General features: G+C 40.2%; 1 long non-coding RNA gene across 2 annotated transcripts; it reads right to left on the bottom strand.

Annotated features, from left to right (window-relative positions):
* Positions 1-1,092: 1,092 nt before the first annotated feature.
* On the bottom strand, positions 1,093-18,510 carry LOC122863946. Of its 2 annotated transcripts, XR_006375115.1 has the most exons (5): positions 18,389-18,510; positions 17,688-17,833; positions 13,810-13,950; positions 4,074-4,180; positions 1,093-2,296 (listed from the first exon to the last, which is right to left on the bottom strand). It is a non-coding gene; the product is annotated as an uncharacterized LOC122863946 (long non-coding RNA). The 2 variants fall into 2 exon arrangements; XR_006375114.1 differs by lacking the exon at positions 13,810-13,950.

Below are 18,510 nucleotides of genomic sequence, written 5' to 3'. Positions count from 1 at the left end.
CAACATGTTAATTAGTAAGCTTTAGAGGTGCTGGTAGGCAGATCTTTTTACCATTGGCCAGAGTCAGGCTAGCTGTTCCCCCCTATTTCCAGTCTTTATGCTTAGCTAAGTTAACTGGCTGCTGGCTCCAGCTAGATATTTACCACACAGTAAAACTGTTCCTTTAACACTGACTGCTGACTCTCCAGTGGGGCAGTCATTACAAATTCAAACTGTGTAGCCAAAAACTGTCCAAACCCACGTAACTTAATTTTAATTTTCAGTGGAGATCCCAAGTTTTCTAAAGATACCTAATATGTCAGGCTGAATTTTGGGGAAATGTATAAAAAATTATGCACATGACATGTAGAATATTTCCATTTGATTCAATGGTGCAGCCATAAAAAACATGGAGTCTTGGGATCTAATTCTTCACTCAGCATAAGCATCATGTGTAGGTCTATATGTGATACGGCAGTGTAAAATAAGATTTTTTTCAACCTTGAAGCTACTTACGGTGAAATAAAAGGGGAACGCTGTATGTTAAAGGGTTAAGAGTGCTAAATGATTTACATGTATTAGATAGGTTACGTGAATCTTTGCTTCAGTGTCATCAAGGATGCAAAATTGGACTAGTAAAGCCAATTACACTCCCTAATTTAAAGAATTATCATCCTTGAAATGGTCTTTAATGTAGCCATATAGCTCCATCCATTGTGGCGAAACCCTACAAAGAACAAGTTTTAATTGAATCTCATTTACTGTTCTGTTGATTCCATTAAAGCTGCCAGCAAAGCACTTTTGTCCCTCTATGACCAGCTGCCTGTCAGTCATTATCACCCGCCACATTTCAGTACCAGCTAATACATAAAAATGACAGTAAATCCACTAAAGGTCTGGAGCACAGGAGCCATAAAGTAAATCGGCTGCTTTATGTTTACTGTGCTTAGGGGGGGCAGGGCCAAAGGGAGTTTGAGGGCACTAAATCTGAGAGGGTGCTGAGGGGGAGTGAAGCAGGGGGCATCAATCACATCAGTGTACACATATGTAAATGTACACACACACACATATACACACACCCATGAGGGAGAAAAATGGGAATTTTAACACATGAACTGTTAAGATTAATGGTTATTAATAATGGCAGCTGCCCATTACAACAGTAGAGCAAATAGAGTACACATATATATACACACTTGCACATACAACACAAGTAGCACCCTATCATCTGTCAAATCACATTTGATTATCATTCCCCACTCCGTCATGCACACACACGGTCATGACGTTGACATCTGCAGCTTGGTGTGTACGGACAGAGAGGAGCTCGAAGGCATCAGTGAGTGTGCTGTGAAGTCTCCCACCACGACTGTTTCTGATAGTTATGTTAATGGGTCACATATGGGCGTGACAAATGAACTTTGCACTGACACAAATAACTGATAAGAGTTACTCACAGACAATAACATGGTTGTGGGGTGTCATCATGGGTGATAGCTTGTCTGTCATTGTTGGTTCGTTTGATATCATTTAGCCACAAATGACACAAGGTACAAGGTAATTTATTCATCATTTTACAACATAAGGTTGTATAACGAAATGAAAGTTCGTAGTCCCTTCATGCTACACACATTAAACATAACAGATAATTAAATTCATTCATTCAATTAAATAGGTAAGATAATTAAAATAGGCTAATATATAAAATAAAACAATATATACAGTTATTTATATATATACATAGCCTACACATATACACCCAGGAAATAATTCTGCAGTGCATTTTTTGAATTTGTGTCTGGTGGAATGTAAACAGCAGATAGAGATAGTGATGATAATATGGTTTCCATCTCCACATAAAAATTTCAACATTTGTGAGACAGTGTCCATCCACTTTTGAGCGTTTGAGCGTTTGAGCACCAATCATCATCATCGATGTAAACACAGAGTCCTCCTCCTTTCCTCTCGCCGAAGTCTTGCGATCTGTCAGCTCGGAACACAGTCCGTCCGTCGAGTGCTTGATCCGGGATGTTGATGGAGCAGGTCTCTGTAAAAATGTGGGCACAACAGAGTCCCATTTCGTCCAGACCAGACATTAGCCAGGAGCAGCCTTAAGTCCAAGCTGGGCCAGCATGGCTTCTCTCATGGCTGTCTTTCCTCTCCTCCTGGGAGATCACAGCAGCCGCCCTGGTGCCTGCCTGGTCCGGTTGATCTGGCTCAAGGTCTGCTGCTCTTTAATCCAAATCCTTTTCTGATGACAACAATGCTGTATTACTGTCATAGGTAACGTGCTTCAGCAATAAAGCCGGGGAAAAAGCTGATGAAAAAAAGAATGTAGTTAGCGGAGTTTGACGGAGCTACAGGCCGCAACATCTGCATGCAACCGTTGCCGTAGTCAAAATCCAGTCGATTTGAACAATTTTGGCTTAGCCCTATAAATCAAATCCAATCAGACATCATTCAATGGTATTTCAGCAATAAAGCCAAAAAAACAAAATAACAGATTAAAACAAAAATGTAGAGAAATTAGAAAGTTACCTGCCACTGCATCTACATGCGCAGCCGTTGGCATAGCTACACTGCGTTTGTATCAGAGTTTGAGATTTTCATTTGTGCCGACTCGGACTGGATGTTTAATTGCTTGTGTGATGGAACATTAATATTAAAACTATAAAAGCTATAGGTGTATTGATAAATGTGTCATGTACTACGGTAAAATTCCCATCCATTTCCAATGATGTTGCTGATGCCACTTGAGTAGAGCAGGACATTCCTTGTATACCTGGTACTTCCATTTTCCGCATAAGCTCATAAATGTCACTGATAAAATATGCAATAGATCCTGTTAACAACATAGTAGATGTAATGTCCACCCTGAGAGGTTTCAATATTTTACAACACCAAGGTGTGCACAAACAGAGCAGAGAAGGAAATGTAATGCTTCAACCTGCTGTAGGAGGCACATCTGAATAATGTACCCATATATCATGCTATAAAAATCAGTGGCTATTTCCAGTTATAACTGTGCATTTACATGATTTATGCATTATTACTCTTTTAATGCATCCTGCCGGCCACTTTATAGCCAGCCACACTTTTGTGGATTGTTGCATTATCCTGTCTACTTCATGAGGGAAAATGCATACTCTGCATTGCAATATTATGTGGTAATCTCATATAAAAACAGAATTCAACTAACACATAATATGTTTCAGTCTCATGTGTGACCTAGCAAAGCAATTCAGACTTATCCCTAATGTGCCTTTGGTGCTGTTTTTGTACAGTAAACATAGCAAAATCATTAATTACTAATGAATTGTACACGACTTTGCTCACTCTTTGCTTCAACAAATTTGCATACAGCAAGCTATGCATTGTAGCATGCTATTTCCTAGCCCAGCTTTCTCCAGCGTAGCCGTGGGTTCCTTCAAGCTCATTAACTGGAACAATAGCCAAGCTGGCAAATACAACAAATGACTATAGGATTTGCTTGGAATAATTACATATTTTAAAGCAACATGCCCTTTGTAAAGCAAAACCTCTCCTGTATCTCACTTGATGCTGAAAGAACACACAATATCAAAGTCTTCAATGGGATCCGATGATGTGCATGCAGATGAATCAGCGACAGCTGGATTGGGTAATGCAATGATCTTTGAAGGGTACTTGGGCAACATGTCCGAACTAGTTTTTTTTTTTTATAAGGTGATTAAGGCTTCCATACGCCTTCAGTGCTTGATGGAGGAAATAGACTCTTTCATGCAGTCATCATAAAAAGCCTTTCTATTGAAGCAAACTTGAATCTGCAGAGCTCCATCAAAGGCAGTACTTGGAGCAAGGCCTAAGGCTTTTCTTTAGGTTTCACAATGCCTAGCACTTTTTCCACCCAATAAAGCTGGTCCAAGATATAAGTCTGTTAAAGATTGTGTTGTATCACATCTCACCGAGGTTTGAATTATACATCACTTTCTGAATGGCCAAAAGGTTTTATTCTGTCTTTGAGACGGATATCATTAAACAATAGCTCAGAGATAAAATAAAAGAAGTTGAATGAGAAATAAAGAGGCAGACTGCAGAGAGAACGTCTCCCCTACCTTTTGTCCTTAGTGTGTCTGCGTTTGTCCTTTTGTCGTGCTCTGGTTATGAGGGAGTGATGTTCCCTGTAGACAGCTGATACTGACCTTGTACATGGAAATCAGACCTGGAGAGAAAGAGTACAGAGTGTGCAGGTGAGAGCAAGAGAGTCAGTGACAGAGGGAGGGAATAAATGTGTGTGTGTGTGTGTGTGTGTGTGTGTGTGTGTGTGTGTGTGTGTGTGTGTGTGTGTGTGTGTGTGTGCAGATGTGTACAGTAGCCTACATGTCTCTGCCTGTTTGCCTGTCTTGTCTGTGACAAGTGTCTGGTGTGACTGCACCTCTGTGTATACGTGTGCATGTGTGGATAAGTGTGACGGGTGCTTGCCACATTTGTGTGTACGCTCCTGTGTGCGTGTGCATGTGTCAGTGTGTGCGAGCGAGGCAGAAATGAAAGGCAGGAGTCCCATCTGTTGTGGTGTAATGACTGTGCTATTTGGAGGCAGGAAAGGTTTGGTGCGGGAGCAGCTGGTACCTCGCCCGGTGACCTTTTAGCATTCCTCCTCTCACCATCTGACAGATGTGTCAACTCGATTATTTCAAAAGGCCCTGAATAAATAAGCGATTGTGAGAGAGCGCCGCCCGCTAACCCAAAGAGTCGACGGAACGTAGGCTTCATGCACATACACACAGGTGAAAGTGGATGCAATACGCCCGCAAGCAAACACACTCTTAATACTTGCAAAGACGAAGACTGACACTAGCACATGCACAGTGAACGGCACAATCGAATTCGCCTCCACTGAACAAAGTAAATGATCGCAGAGGTGAGCGGACGTATCACCCCTGTTGTTGCGGCACTCATTTCCTACTTTCCCTCCCTCTCCTCCACTCACTCTTTCTTTTCCTATCATCTGCTAAATAGCTGTTGAGTCGCTGGTATGAGGCTTGGTAAAAGGGGTACAATGGGGGTGAATTGAATGCCGTTGTGGTTCGGGTGCCCTTGGAGCACCGCTATTAGCTGACTGTGGGTGGAGGGAGGGGAGCTGAGGCCGGGTGGTGGGGGGCCTCAGGTGTTGCTGTGAGGCCACCGATGGACTCTCATTCCCTGGCGGAACCCACAGCGGACGGAGGGGAATGGGAGTCTGTTGTGCATATTGTATGTGTGTGTGTGTGTGTGTGTGTGTGTGTGTGTGTGTGTCTGTGTGAGTGTGTGTGGAGGGGCGGGGGGCTAATTGACTCACTGAGTGATTGGGGGACTGTGAAGAGGCGACCGCAATCAGACCTGCCCTGATAGAGTTTGATGCCTCCCTAAATAGTTTTCAAATGGAGGAGCAGGTGCTGTTTTTCCAAAGCAATCCCCACTGCCCGGGTGTATAAGAGAGGAAAGTGTGTGTGTGTTCTGGTGTGTGTGTGAGCATGTCAGTACTAATACTAGTGCACTAGTAAGACTGTATCCAGGTGATTGTGTGGGTTTTGTGTCATTGTATGGCTCTTTTTTATTAGAATAATCAGAGGGAGAGTAATCAGAATTGGTATGTGTGTGTACTTTTAATTCCATTAATATGTGTTATTATTATATGTATCTATTTTGCTTTGTGTTGAGGTTACCTTTACTTTTAAATTGAACACCTCTTCTCAAAATATCAAAACAAAGAATTCTCATTAAGTCATAGCTTGGATCACAGGAGATGTAAAAAAGATGACAAAAGAAATTGAATTCATATGAGAGAGAAGTAAGGGAATACAGATGAGGAGTAAATCCCACAGGGAGCCTCTGTTACCTCAGAATTCAATTTTGGTAGCTAAAATTGGAGAAAAGCCCTTCATTTTGTCTACTCCTCTGTGTTAAGAATGACTTGTGTTGAAAATCCTCTGATGCTCTTGTCCAAAACCCCAGGGATTTTAACAGGCCTTGGACCGTCCATCTCTCTCAGCAAGTGTGAAATGGTCTTCATCAAATCATGCCCAGTCCTCATGATTTTACCCAGTGGATCCACACTGGTTTGGTCTGGTTATTGGGAAGTCATGCTTTGAGATGTGTAGAGGCAGACTTGGCACAGTCCATTCTCTGCCTGTTTTATTGCCTTGTTTTACATCAACTCCATATGACATGCTTTGAATAACCCACCAAGTGCTTAGGAAAATGGATTATTCAGAGAGAATTTATAACACTTCTGGCACAGGAGTAAAGACATGTGGGTGAGTGCTCGAAACATATGCAACACTCCAAAAACTGACTAAAATTGATTAGAATTTTCAAAAGCCAGTCAGCAGCTTTCTTGACAGTCCAAACTCATATCAACCCAACCACGGATACAAAATTAACATCAGGGCTTTTGCCCGCTGGGTCAGGACCACGCACCATAATCGTGGTCATACCTGGACTCCTGTCTCAGTGCTTCTGTCAGCACAGCAGGCACTCCCCATCTATCATCTCCATTGATCTACACTAATGACAGATGGTCGTTATGGGTGGGGGAGACAGACTGACTTCAGCACAGCATGGCTTCACAGGCATGTTCAGGCAGCACAGACTGTGCGTGTGTTCTCTGGGCATACTGGAATATCTGATATCTTATTTCTTCAGATAAACAAAGGCCCAATTCTATTTTGACTCTTAATTAATACAGAAACTCACTAAGAGAGAGCAACACTACTTTAGGATTTTAAGCATTCAGGCAGGAACCATGAGCACAGGATAAATGTTTCATTATAGTGTCATGCAAGTTGAAGAAAACATCGTCAAACCTTAGCATTCTCCAAAAAAATCCATATTAATGCATATATAGAGCTATTTGTGTTTTCATATCAGTGTCTTATGTAATTATCAAAGAGGAACATCTGTCAGAGCAGACAAAAGCAATTCTATTTTTTTAGACACCTAAAATCCCATTAGAGAATCTGGGTCACTAACCCATTCACTCATGTAATGTACCCAGACACTATCCAGATGTGTAGCATGTGGAACGAAGCAAAGATGCTCACTTACCACTATACCATTGTGCTGAATTGTTGCATATTATGCATTTTGTATGGAGGTGCTTCACAGACAGAAAGTGTATTTAAAGATGCACAAACCATGTGTGTATCTCAACTGCTGTTTCATAGTTTTGCATCGGCATCAGTTAAACTATCTTGAATTCTGATCTTTACTATTAAGATGGGATGTCAAAATCAGACTCAAGACCAGCATCTGCAAAACCTTTGTCCTGTTCCCTAGTATTTATGGTGATTGCTATACAGTATCTAATATCTTTTTCAGTCAGGATACATATCCAGTAGAGTTTCATATATACCATATTACAAATAATAACTTATATCCTACATCCTTAGGTCATGTTTGTATCCTTTACTTGCACAATCAAAATTGGTAAGTAATGATTATTCTAATTATCGATTAATCTGATGGTTATCTTCTTGATATATCGATATATAAATAATAAAATGTCCATCACAATTTCCCAGAGTCCAAGGTTACGTCTTCAGATGTCTTATTTTGTCTGACCAACAGTCGCAAACCCAAAGATATTCAGTTTACTATCATAGAAGGCTAATAAAACCAGAAAATATTCAGATTTTAAAAGATTGATTATTGATTCATTTTCAGTCAATAATTGACTTTTGTCACAGCTCTAATATCAGGAAATTGAACTTGCCCAGATAACTGTAAACAGAACATCGTGCACCAACTCAAAAAGAGAATATAAACAATGCAATAAATAATAACGAGGTATCACTGTGGATGTTGGGATAATAATGAAGTCAGAAATGGTCATGAGAAGTTTATTTGTTTAGAGGAGTCTTTATCCTCGTGTTGTCACAGCCTTCAAAGGCAATTAAAACAGTATTGTGTTTCAGGTCACACAACAGCAGAGCTCCTTTTGTTTATTAACTGTGAGCCTTGAAATACTAGTTCTAACTAGCTCTGTATGATTTATTCATAAGACTATGGATCTGCATAAAGCCATGTCAATGCAGCAGGCTAGCTTGAGGAGGTCAATAAGTGGTCGATACATATTGTACTTCCATGGGAATTATTCATCATCCTTTTGACTGTTCATTCACCATCATGTCAGAGGACATCAATATTAAACTTCAGTTACTACTCTTATTAAAGTGAGGGGGGTAGGTGAGTTGTCATTATTTTGGTCAGTTATTTGATGCATTAGCAGGTTTTTCTGGTCATGAGGTTCTTAATCAATTATTCTGTCGTGTAGGACTATAGAGGTTCTATCCACAGAAAAGACACATACATATATGAATACAAATATAAAAAGAGATGTAATTTAATGCAGAATTCTTTAGGGATTAACACAAGTTACAGCTCATTATTTGAATAAAATAGAAACTTGATCAATGGTAATTACATTGTGTCCCTTTCAGCAAGTGTAGAGCTACAGAGACTCCAATCTGAATCCTTTTTGCTGAAGAAATCCATTTGAACCCAAATACATATAGCATAAATATTCATCAAAATGGAAGGAAATAATGACAAGTAAATAAAATGTTGGATAGAAGAATAAGCAGATGGGGTAATTGAGTGAGTGGTGAATTACTGCCCATTAGTTGTCCGCAGAATGAGAACCAAATTTCTATTTCTTTTGGACAAATCAGGAAGTTTGACAGTTTTCACAGATGTAAGAAGTTATCTCGCTCTCTCCAGCACACAATGATGAAACCAAAAGCCTGCTCACCCCCCACATTTAAAATCCACAGTTCATGGTGGGTACAACTTGGCTTTGCTTCCCACAGCTGCGTTTAGGCTGCATAAAATGAGACCTGGATGTGTAAACCTTGTTCTTGTGTGCAGCAGCAAGAATAACATCTATAATTCAAACTAGTTATTAGGGGCAAGGTTGAGCTACAATCACAGAGCTGCCCCAATCCAAACTAAGCACCACCATGAACTTGGATCTTAAAAGCTTGAGCCCTCATTAGGTCCCAAAGGTCTCCAGCAACCAGCGGGGCCCCTTGGACCCAGCACCAGCTCCATGATTTAGATGAGGCAATAAAATTCTAAATGGAGATGGGAGGCTAGTTGCTTAATTGACCTTTATTGGACTTTCTGCTTCATTTGAAGACTGGATATTAAATTAACATGATAATTCAGGCCCAGCGTGTTAATGCCACTATTGCCCCCCCCCCCTTTTCCCCCACATTTTAATATTACCCTGTAACTTTTATGGCTCTCATTGATTTAGCACTGCTTTTTATTAACTGGCTTTAATTTTCCATATTGGGACACACTTACACAAAGAAGGTTTTATTCCAATTGAGCAGTGCACTGTTACAGGATTGAGGGTTTATGAGGCCATTTCTATTAAAAACCTCCCCTATTCTTACTGTGACATATATAGGCTGTAACATGGAGATGAGATCTAATATGTATAGGGGAGCCCTGGGGTTGGTTATTGGAGCAGTGGCTATAGTGCTTGTGTCCGGGGTATTAGTAGAATGGTTTAACTATGTATCATGACAAAGTGTTGGGCATAAACACTGGCAGGAATATTTTGCATAATAATTAGGATCATAAGAGAAGATACCAGATTCCTAATTTTGAAGAAAAAAAACAATAACATAAACTAGTATAGCAGTTGTACAGCACTAAATAGTCAAAACACACATATATACATGATATACATAAACCCGCCACTGTATTGTTAGCTGTTTAACAAATGGACACCAGACACACTGATCCACAGAGGTTCAGTTAAAACTTGGTAGTAACTATGACACTGACGACTAATATAGGAGTTATATAGCGCCATTAAATAGTTCAACTGCTGTGTAAAATAGTGATTAATTTCACTTTTTCACTTGTGTTTTCCATTGTTCTTTTTTATATCAGTAGTATGTTTAGTTATAGCCATATTTATCCATCTGGCGTCAAAATATCTCAGGAATCTCAACAAAACCTGGCCACACCAATACAGATACACACTGCTGTATGCAAAAATCTACTTTTTTTCTAATAAAAATCTACTATGTGAATACTTACGACTATAAGTATTTACATACCACCAATGTTTAAGTTATGCAGCCATACAAGGTGAAATAGAAGAGTTCTGTGGTCCGGCCTTTAAGGAGGATGCTAAGAGAGCGCTACTGTCCTCTTGTGGAAGCAATGGAGGTGGCATCTCCAGGCAGTGGCGATAGGATCTTGATTACATAAGGAAACTCAAAATAAAGTCAAATTAAAGTGTGGCCAACAACACTACTGTAGTTTAGGCAGGCACAGAAGTCATTTCATAGTCACATGTTCCATACACCCTCCGATCACGAACGTCCACGACGATCTCTCTCACACGGTCCATATAAACATTTGGTGCTCATTCAGTCTCCATACAACAACGCTGAGCTCTGCATCCTCGCTGCTACACTGCTACCTACTTTCAGAAAATGAACTCCCTCCCCCTCTCCAGCCTCCTCCTGCATTAGCATTTACTCATACGTGAATTTTGAACATTTCTTTTAATGTGCTGATGTTCAGTAAAAGTTGTGTATCTCAGGCTCTGCCAGAAGGTTTGTGAGCTCAGGGACAGTCTGTGTCCAGAGCATCACATGAGCAGAGCCACACCGCCAAACAAAACTCAACTCATATTGTTGCAATAAATGGTTTAAACGTGTCCTGACTGAAATGGTGATAGTGGTGATGGTGGTCAAAGTGTCTGACTAAACAGATTCAAATGGTGCATAGCTTTGGTGCCTCAGCAACCCTTGAATCATATCAGAAAAAATTGTAAACCTCATCTGAGATTGTCATTGCTGCATAAGTGTGCAAATGCATACACATCAAAGTGCACACACACTGTTGCCACCCCTCAATAAAGAAGACAGAGAGGATTTATATTACAGATCAAAACATTTCACTGTGTCTGATGTGAGTTAGCAGTGACCTGTACATCAAAGCCTCAAAGCCACACACTGAGCAATGTGTGTGTGTGTATGTGTGAAAGAGAGAGAGAAAGAGAGAGAGGGAGAGCACTTAAAATGTAGATGGGACAACTCCACACGAATACACACTAGACAAATAGGAACACACACTGCCAGTCTGACAAAAAGCCAATAACCCACCAGCAAATTAGAGGTGAATTGCTTCCCGGATGCAGCCCCTTTACCCCTCTCCTAAGTGGATGCATTATCATTTTGTCTGTCACAAAAAAGAGGAGCCAAAGAATATGAATATGCGTTTACATCTGTCTTCCATTAATATGCATGCCTGAATCCACATCTCAACACAAAGCCAATTTTCTGGCCATCTGGGGGATGGCTGGTAGAGGTAATGAATATTCTTTATGAATATGTTTTATTTTGCGAGGTGGCAATACATCATGAGCATGCCGCTATCATTCCCTACTCTGCTCGCTGCCTCTCTGAGGCGCTGGGAACCTTCACTGCACAACTGATGAGTTTAATTAGACTGTATAGAGGAGGGATGGATGGATGGACAGATGGGGGAAGGCTGGATGGAAAGAATGAAAAAAAAATCTTTTATCACACAGATTCTCTCTCTCTCTCTCTCTCTCTCTCTCTCTCTCTCTCTCCCTCTCTAATAAGAGCCTTAATAAGCCACACACCTGCTCTGAATGGTGATGCTGGAGAGAGAAATACAGCTGAAGCTAATAGTGATCATGACTTCTGCAGTAACTAGTCTACAGTCCTGATGTTCATTTAATTACCAAAGTACCTTATGACTGAGGTACACCTCATAGAATACTCATTGGTTTTACCATGTTTTCTGTCATAATGACAAGAATCAAAGCTTATTCTGAGAAATGAATTGACTTAACATATGCCATCATAAACTATTATTTTTATAAGTAATTCACAAGATTTTATAAAATATCAGAACAATGAGTTAGTTTCACTCTAGTAAAATATTATGCAATTACCTAAATCATTTCTGGCACAAATCCCAAAACTGCATCTCTGACATCAGCTGTGTTGAGGTACATGTTGCCTAATTACAGGGCACATACATTTTTATGACATCCAGTTAAGAAATTAGGATAAAAGAGGTGGAGTGTAGGATATGTCAGACCTCAGGCACCTTTATATGTCACATCGATGATTTAGACGTCAGTGACAGTATTACTGTCGCTCGCACGTCTCTGGGGCCTTGGCACAGTCCATTGGCTAGTAGTGTCCTTTAATGATTTATGATTGAAGTGAGCCTGTGAGATCCCCAGAGGATCCCCCAGAGCGAGAGGCACAGGGAGTGACCAGTTTTATGGCAGGACTGGGAATCAATTATGCTAACGGTGGCTAATGAATGCACTTGAGGGAACTGCTCCCCGCACTCAAGGGCCATTTTTGGCCATTTGCATATTGATGGCAGAAGGACAGTGGCCACTTTCATCCGCCTGTGATGGAGCACCATGGATATGGACTTCTGTGTGTTCCTTTCACTCTTACTGTAAATTGCTTTGTTCTTTTTTTCTCTTATTGTCTCCTCTTTTTGTTTTTCACATCAATGGTTTATATTTAGCCTACAACATCACTTTCATTTAGTTAACATACAGTAGGAAAAATGGTCCACACAAACAATCTTTTTCCCACCTCTTCACACTATTAAATATGCCTTCAACCAAGCCTCTTCCTCTTTTCCAATAGTCTGAAGTCATTTTCAATTAGGGCTATTTTGCGGTCAGTGGGTGAGGAGTCCTGGAAGTGCTCCAGTTTCTCCCCAATGGACTCTGATAGACACAGTATGGTTTAAGAGGAATAATGGTGAGGCCTTTTACTGCCACCAAGGTTAACATGCATTAAAGGCATCTGTTTGCAAAGATGGACGTCTGGCAACACTCGCTCTCACTCCACTAAAATGCATTAAGGTAAATAACGCCAGACAGAGAGAGAAATCACTATGTTCGATGCGCCTCAGTGAAGTAAAGAAGGCTATGAATATGAAATGTGCTATGAATAAGTTATGTGGTGGTGGTGACACTGCAAAAAAGATTGAGTGCGAGATTAAGGCTTTTTCAGAATGCCCAGGTGTTGCCTTCCTCATTCAATGAGATAATGAAAGTGATATATGAATTATTTGACATGTTTAAAGAAATAGTTGAGTTTTTTAGTTTTCTTGCTGAGAGTTACATGAGAAGATTGATACCACTCTCGTATCCATCCGTTAAATGAGAAGCTAGAGCCAGAAGAAGGTTAGTTTTGCTTAGCATAAAGACTTGAAGCAGGGGCAACAGCTAGCCTAGCTCTGTCTGAGTGTTTTGAAAATCCACTTACCAGCACCTCAAAAGCTCACCAATGAACACGTTATATCTCATTATTTTAAATCCGAAAAAGTTGTGGGTTTACAGGGGTTATGTGCAGCACTATCTCTTGGCTGGGCGCAGTGACTTCTTGGAGTCTCCACCGACACATACGGGCAAAAAATAGTCCAGCACAAAACTCCCCATAAAACCACAACTTGACATTTTTACTCTTCAGTTGTACAGATAAAACAAATACCATGTTAATTTGTGTTAATTTATGCATCTCATTTAACTGAATGAAAGCAACTAAGCGTACGTCCCAGAATGTCAAAATATTCCTTTAATTGGTTAACCAATGCACAAACCAGTGTCCATGCAGCATGGTAGCCAGCTTATGTAAACCTGCACTGTGACCAATCAGGTAAAAAAAAACATGCATTTATATGTGCCTTTTAAGGGATACTACTAAAATAAATATCCTAAAAATGGTGAAATTATACTTTAAAACAACTTTTAGAAAAATTACTTTTCATAAAGTATCATACCTGGGGAAGTTTGGACACAAATAAACTTCTGGAAACTTCCATGAGTGACGCTACCACTCGGTGGAATAGACAGACAGAGGCAGACAGGCAGAGTTGGAGGCTCCCACTAATTTGATCTGGTGACATTTTCTTCTCCAGCTCCTTGGGGGAAAAGAGCAGCAGAGAGGGAGTGAGGGAGTTAGAAGAGGAGGTGTTAGAGAGAGAGTAAGAGAGATAGAGATGGAGAAAGAAAGACAGAGAGAGAGAGAGAGAGAGAGAGATGGCGAAGGAGACACTAATGAACGCAGACAACAAAGACCCTAACCTGAACTCCAAGCCCCTGGAGATCCGGAGAGGTTTCTCATTGGGTCAATAAAAGCACTGGACCGTGTCTGCATTGGCTTGCCCTTCAAGCACCCGCTTAACTGCAGAGGGAGGACTTTTGTTCAAGGTTGCTGGAGTTAAAGGGGAATATCACTGAATGTGTTTTCACATGTGAAATATGTGATTCAGAAACCCATTTATCATGGCTGTCTGTGCACAGGGAGAAAAGATCTGTGACATCTTGTTTATGTGATGTCAAACTGATGTACATCTACATAAAGAGTTACTCAGGAGAGATGGAAAATGTTGCTATGACAGCAGAAAGGATTGCTTTAGTGCATTTTATTCAAAGCTGACAGTCATGCTGAAATAAAGTTTAGCTGGATGTTGAAGCGGAACTTAACAAGTCTGACATCTTGATTGTCTGTATTATAGAGTTGGGACTTTTCCTTTTTTTTTTTTGTTTAGACACTCTCCAGAGGAGCATTTAATTGCATCTGAGAATGAATCAATTGTTAATTTAAGGACTAGTTAAAAGTTATAACACTGAAAACTGAATTTGAAGTATAGAGAGAGGGTGGATATATTTCCCACTGGATATTTCAGGGTTAATTTCTGCAAGAGAGCAGTGCTGTGTCCCTCTGCCAAAGCAGAGGAATGTAGCAGTTAGAGGAAGGAGAGCAAGGTTAGCCAAAATCAGCATGATGAGTTATTGACTCTTGGCTTGTAATTTCATTTTATGCACCAAGTGGCAAACAAGATATCACACTGTTCATAATCCTCAGCATCCCTGAACATTCACACACACCTCCCACTGACTCCTTCTTGTTAATTATTAACGGAGAATCTAAAGTCGTATGTGTGCCTCTGTGTGGGAGGAGAGCCTCAAGTCAGGGGTCCTCACACCAGGACTCACACCTGAAGGGGGAGAGTCAACACACACACACATAAAAACACACAGGCACGCTGGGGGACACATACTTGGTTGCCCCACTAAGTCCCCCCACGTCTGACATATGTCACTCCCAATCTGTTCAGCAGGCCACACATCTCTCCAGTGTCGTACTGCCACTGTGGCGTGGAGGGCTGCAGAGGGGGAAAGTCAGGCAGCGAGAGAAACAGAGAGAGCTGAAGACTGAACAAGAGGGCACAGAGGGACAAAGACAAAAAGAGATAGAAGAAGAGGGCATGAAAGAGGCAGGGAGAGCTGCCGCTAGTGGTTGGTTGCTACCCTCTCCTTGCTAATTGGTAGTTTGGAAACAACACCATCTGTTCTTTAAGAAAGTCAGATGCACAGTCTAAAAAGATGCCACCACTCCTGAATACATTTACCAGCAGCCAAGGCAAATAACTCAACAGCCCCAGGCTTCTTTCAACACAAAGATCCTGCAGGACACCAGCTAGACAGGCATCTGTTATATCTGTTATAATGTTTAGGGATTTTGAATCTAGTCCTGGGTTACTGCCAGGGAGTCCTGAATAATGTAAACAAATGATGATGAAGACAGCGAGGAGAGATGTGAGTCAGTGGACTCTTTTTGTGCATTAAAGGATAATTCACAAACAGCTCAGAATCCACCTGTAACCATGTAAATTCCTATTTGGCTCCTAGGCAAAGTGACGAATGGAAGTGGATTGCCATCATGTGGTTGAGTAATGCAATCACACTGAAGAAACTCAACGCTTTCGCTGTAAACTCTTTTTACAGTAATTGTATTGTATCGTTTAACTGTAAAATTGTACCAAAAAATCAGAAAGGAAAATTTGCACTGCGAGACATGATTTGACTCCTTTTAGAAACATACATATCTATAACTATACTGCCGCAAATGATGCAGAACTGCCAGATTCTGTAACAGCTTTGTCCCCCGAGCCATTAGACTTTAATCTCCCTTTAACCTCCTCTATACACACACACAGATTTACAGTAAATGACAGAAAATTTGCATTACAACTGCTGCTATTTGTTTTGGACATGTATGTTGTTTTGTATGATTCATCCAAGTTGTATCTGTGTTATTATTTTGCACACTGAGCTGAGTAAACACGGTTTCATTCTGCTGTGTACATGTAAGATCTTGAATGACAATAAAGTTTATCGTGTACCTTCATAATTTTGCATGATGGTGTTTAATCAAAACTCAAACAAGATTTAATATATTTTCCAGGGAATTCGTCACAATACTCTATAATCAGCATAAAACTAAGGGTGGTTACTTGAATGTACCCAAGAAGTCATGTAGGATAGTTATAGGTAGGTATTTTTATTAAATTATCAAAAAAAGCATAATCCCTCGGCTGCAACAGGAGATGGTTATATTAGAAGCATTTAACGAAAAAATGAATTTATACCAGCATCAGCTGTGCCACAGAGTATAAACCAGATCCTCTTGGGATTCCAGGCACACAGCTCAATGCAATGACCATGTTTTACATCGCCAATCTGTTACAGTGGGATCTCCCCTGCTTCAATCCCATGGATGATTAAGCGTGATAATTAAGGTTTTTGGACATTTTCCACAGAGGAGCAGACGTGGCAGCTGGTGACATTCATGCATTCCCAAACACAGAGGAGGGAATTACAATGAGGCCTCCATTCATTTCAGTGATCACAAAGTCTGCTCTTGGCAACAGTTCAAAAACAGTCAAGCTGTTGTTGAAAAGGTCTATTTGTGGCTCTCTTTGTTGCAATATAGGCAATGTACCTTGATCTATTTGGGGAATTATAGAAACCATAGAAAGCAGCCAAATATTTGTATTTTCCAGCAGGGATATTCACTTGCTATTGCCCAGGAAAGAAACCATGGAGATTATCAAATTACTTGTTTGATATTTTGGTTAATATCTAATATGCATGGCACAATATTACAGATTTCACAACTGCTTTTGCAGCTTGTCTTTTGTTAGCTGGTTAAGAGTTGGACATTTAAATGTAGGCTCAGTGGCCCAACAAAATGATCAATCAAATAATTTATCAGTGAGCTCAAAGAGCCCAAATCAGAAATGGTACAGAGCTACCAGCTTGAAATGTTCTTTTTTTAATGAAGGCTTTTGATTAGTGGCATTGTGTGTCTGTTTCATTTTGGGTATGCCCATGTTGCTGTAGAGGAAAATGAAGAGATGGATACTGGCAAAACAGACACAGTAGCTACAAAATATAAATGACAGATGTCCCTTACAGAAGTAGACCTAGGAATAAGATTTATAGGTCACAAAAACCATTTCAGAAACACCACCAGTGAAACAGGTGGAAAACGTGTTGGTGTTGGATGAATGGGGGATTCATAACAATAAAAACGTCATTACTGATTCAATAGGAAGTCGTGGTCTCAGTTAGATACTACACTAATAGATTTACACTCTACAGCCTTGAAACACCCTGAACTTTCAAACCAGAGACAGGACATTATGTAGAGTACACTATACTTTACAATAAGGAGCCATGTCATTTTATAACAGAAGTAGTGAAAGAAGTATGCATGTGCTTACTAGCAATACCACATTGTAAAAATACTTAATAACAAGTTCAATTCCTGCATTTGAAATCTAACTTAAGTAAAGGTACTGTGTTCTACCTGTGGCTCAGCAGGTAGAGCAGGCTGTCCAATAACGGCAGGGGTGGCGGTTCGATCTCCAGTTCCTACTGCCATTGAGCAAGACGCTGAAACCTAATTGCTTCTGATGGTTTGGTCACCCCTTTACATGGTAGCTCCACCGCCATCTGTGTGTGTGAATGGGTGAATGAGAGGTACATTGTAAGGAGTTTTGGATAAAAGTGTTATATAAATGCAGTCTAGTCCCCAATTATCTGCAAAATATACTTAAAGAATAAAAAGTAGGATTATATTTAAATTTGTATTACTGATTATACAGTCAAAAGTTGCTGTGTTATAATATTATTTGTTTATTATTTTTGATGGATCAACATGTAGGCAACATTTTAATCTTGTATTTGGTCAAGGTGGATATAGTATGCTTTTTGGCAGCTTTATACTTTTGTGTATTTTAATCTATTACAATCCATTATATTATTGTATGTATATCTGTTAAGCGACTACTAAGATCTCTAATGAATGTGGGGTAAAAAGTGCAATATTTTACTTTGAAATGTAGTGGTGTAGTAACACAGGTACAGTACAGTAGCCTACTAAGAACATTTAGTTATTTAACTAAGTACAGTACAGTACTTGAATAAATGTAGCCTATTTAGTTACTTTCCACGACTACATTATATGCTATATCACCGACACAAGCAAAACACACTATGTTGGCTCACCTTCAACTTTCTGAAACAAAGTGCTCAGAGCTGACTCTTTTTTTCGTCGTAGCAACAACTTCAAAAAGGAGAACAGGCCGAGGAGAGAAAAAACAACGACTCAATCTCCCAGAATGCATTCC

This window comes from Siniperca chuatsi, linkage group LG17 (assembly GCF_020085105.1).
Source record: "Siniperca chuatsi isolate FFG_IHB_CAS linkage group LG17, ASM2008510v1, whole genome shotgun sequence".
Lineage (NCBI taxonomy): Eukaryota > Metazoa > Chordata > Actinopteri > Centrarchiformes > Sinipercidae > Siniperca > Siniperca chuatsi.
The sequence above is the reverse complement of the archived record's forward strand: the minus strand, read 5'-3'. Positions and strand labels throughout refer to the sequence as shown.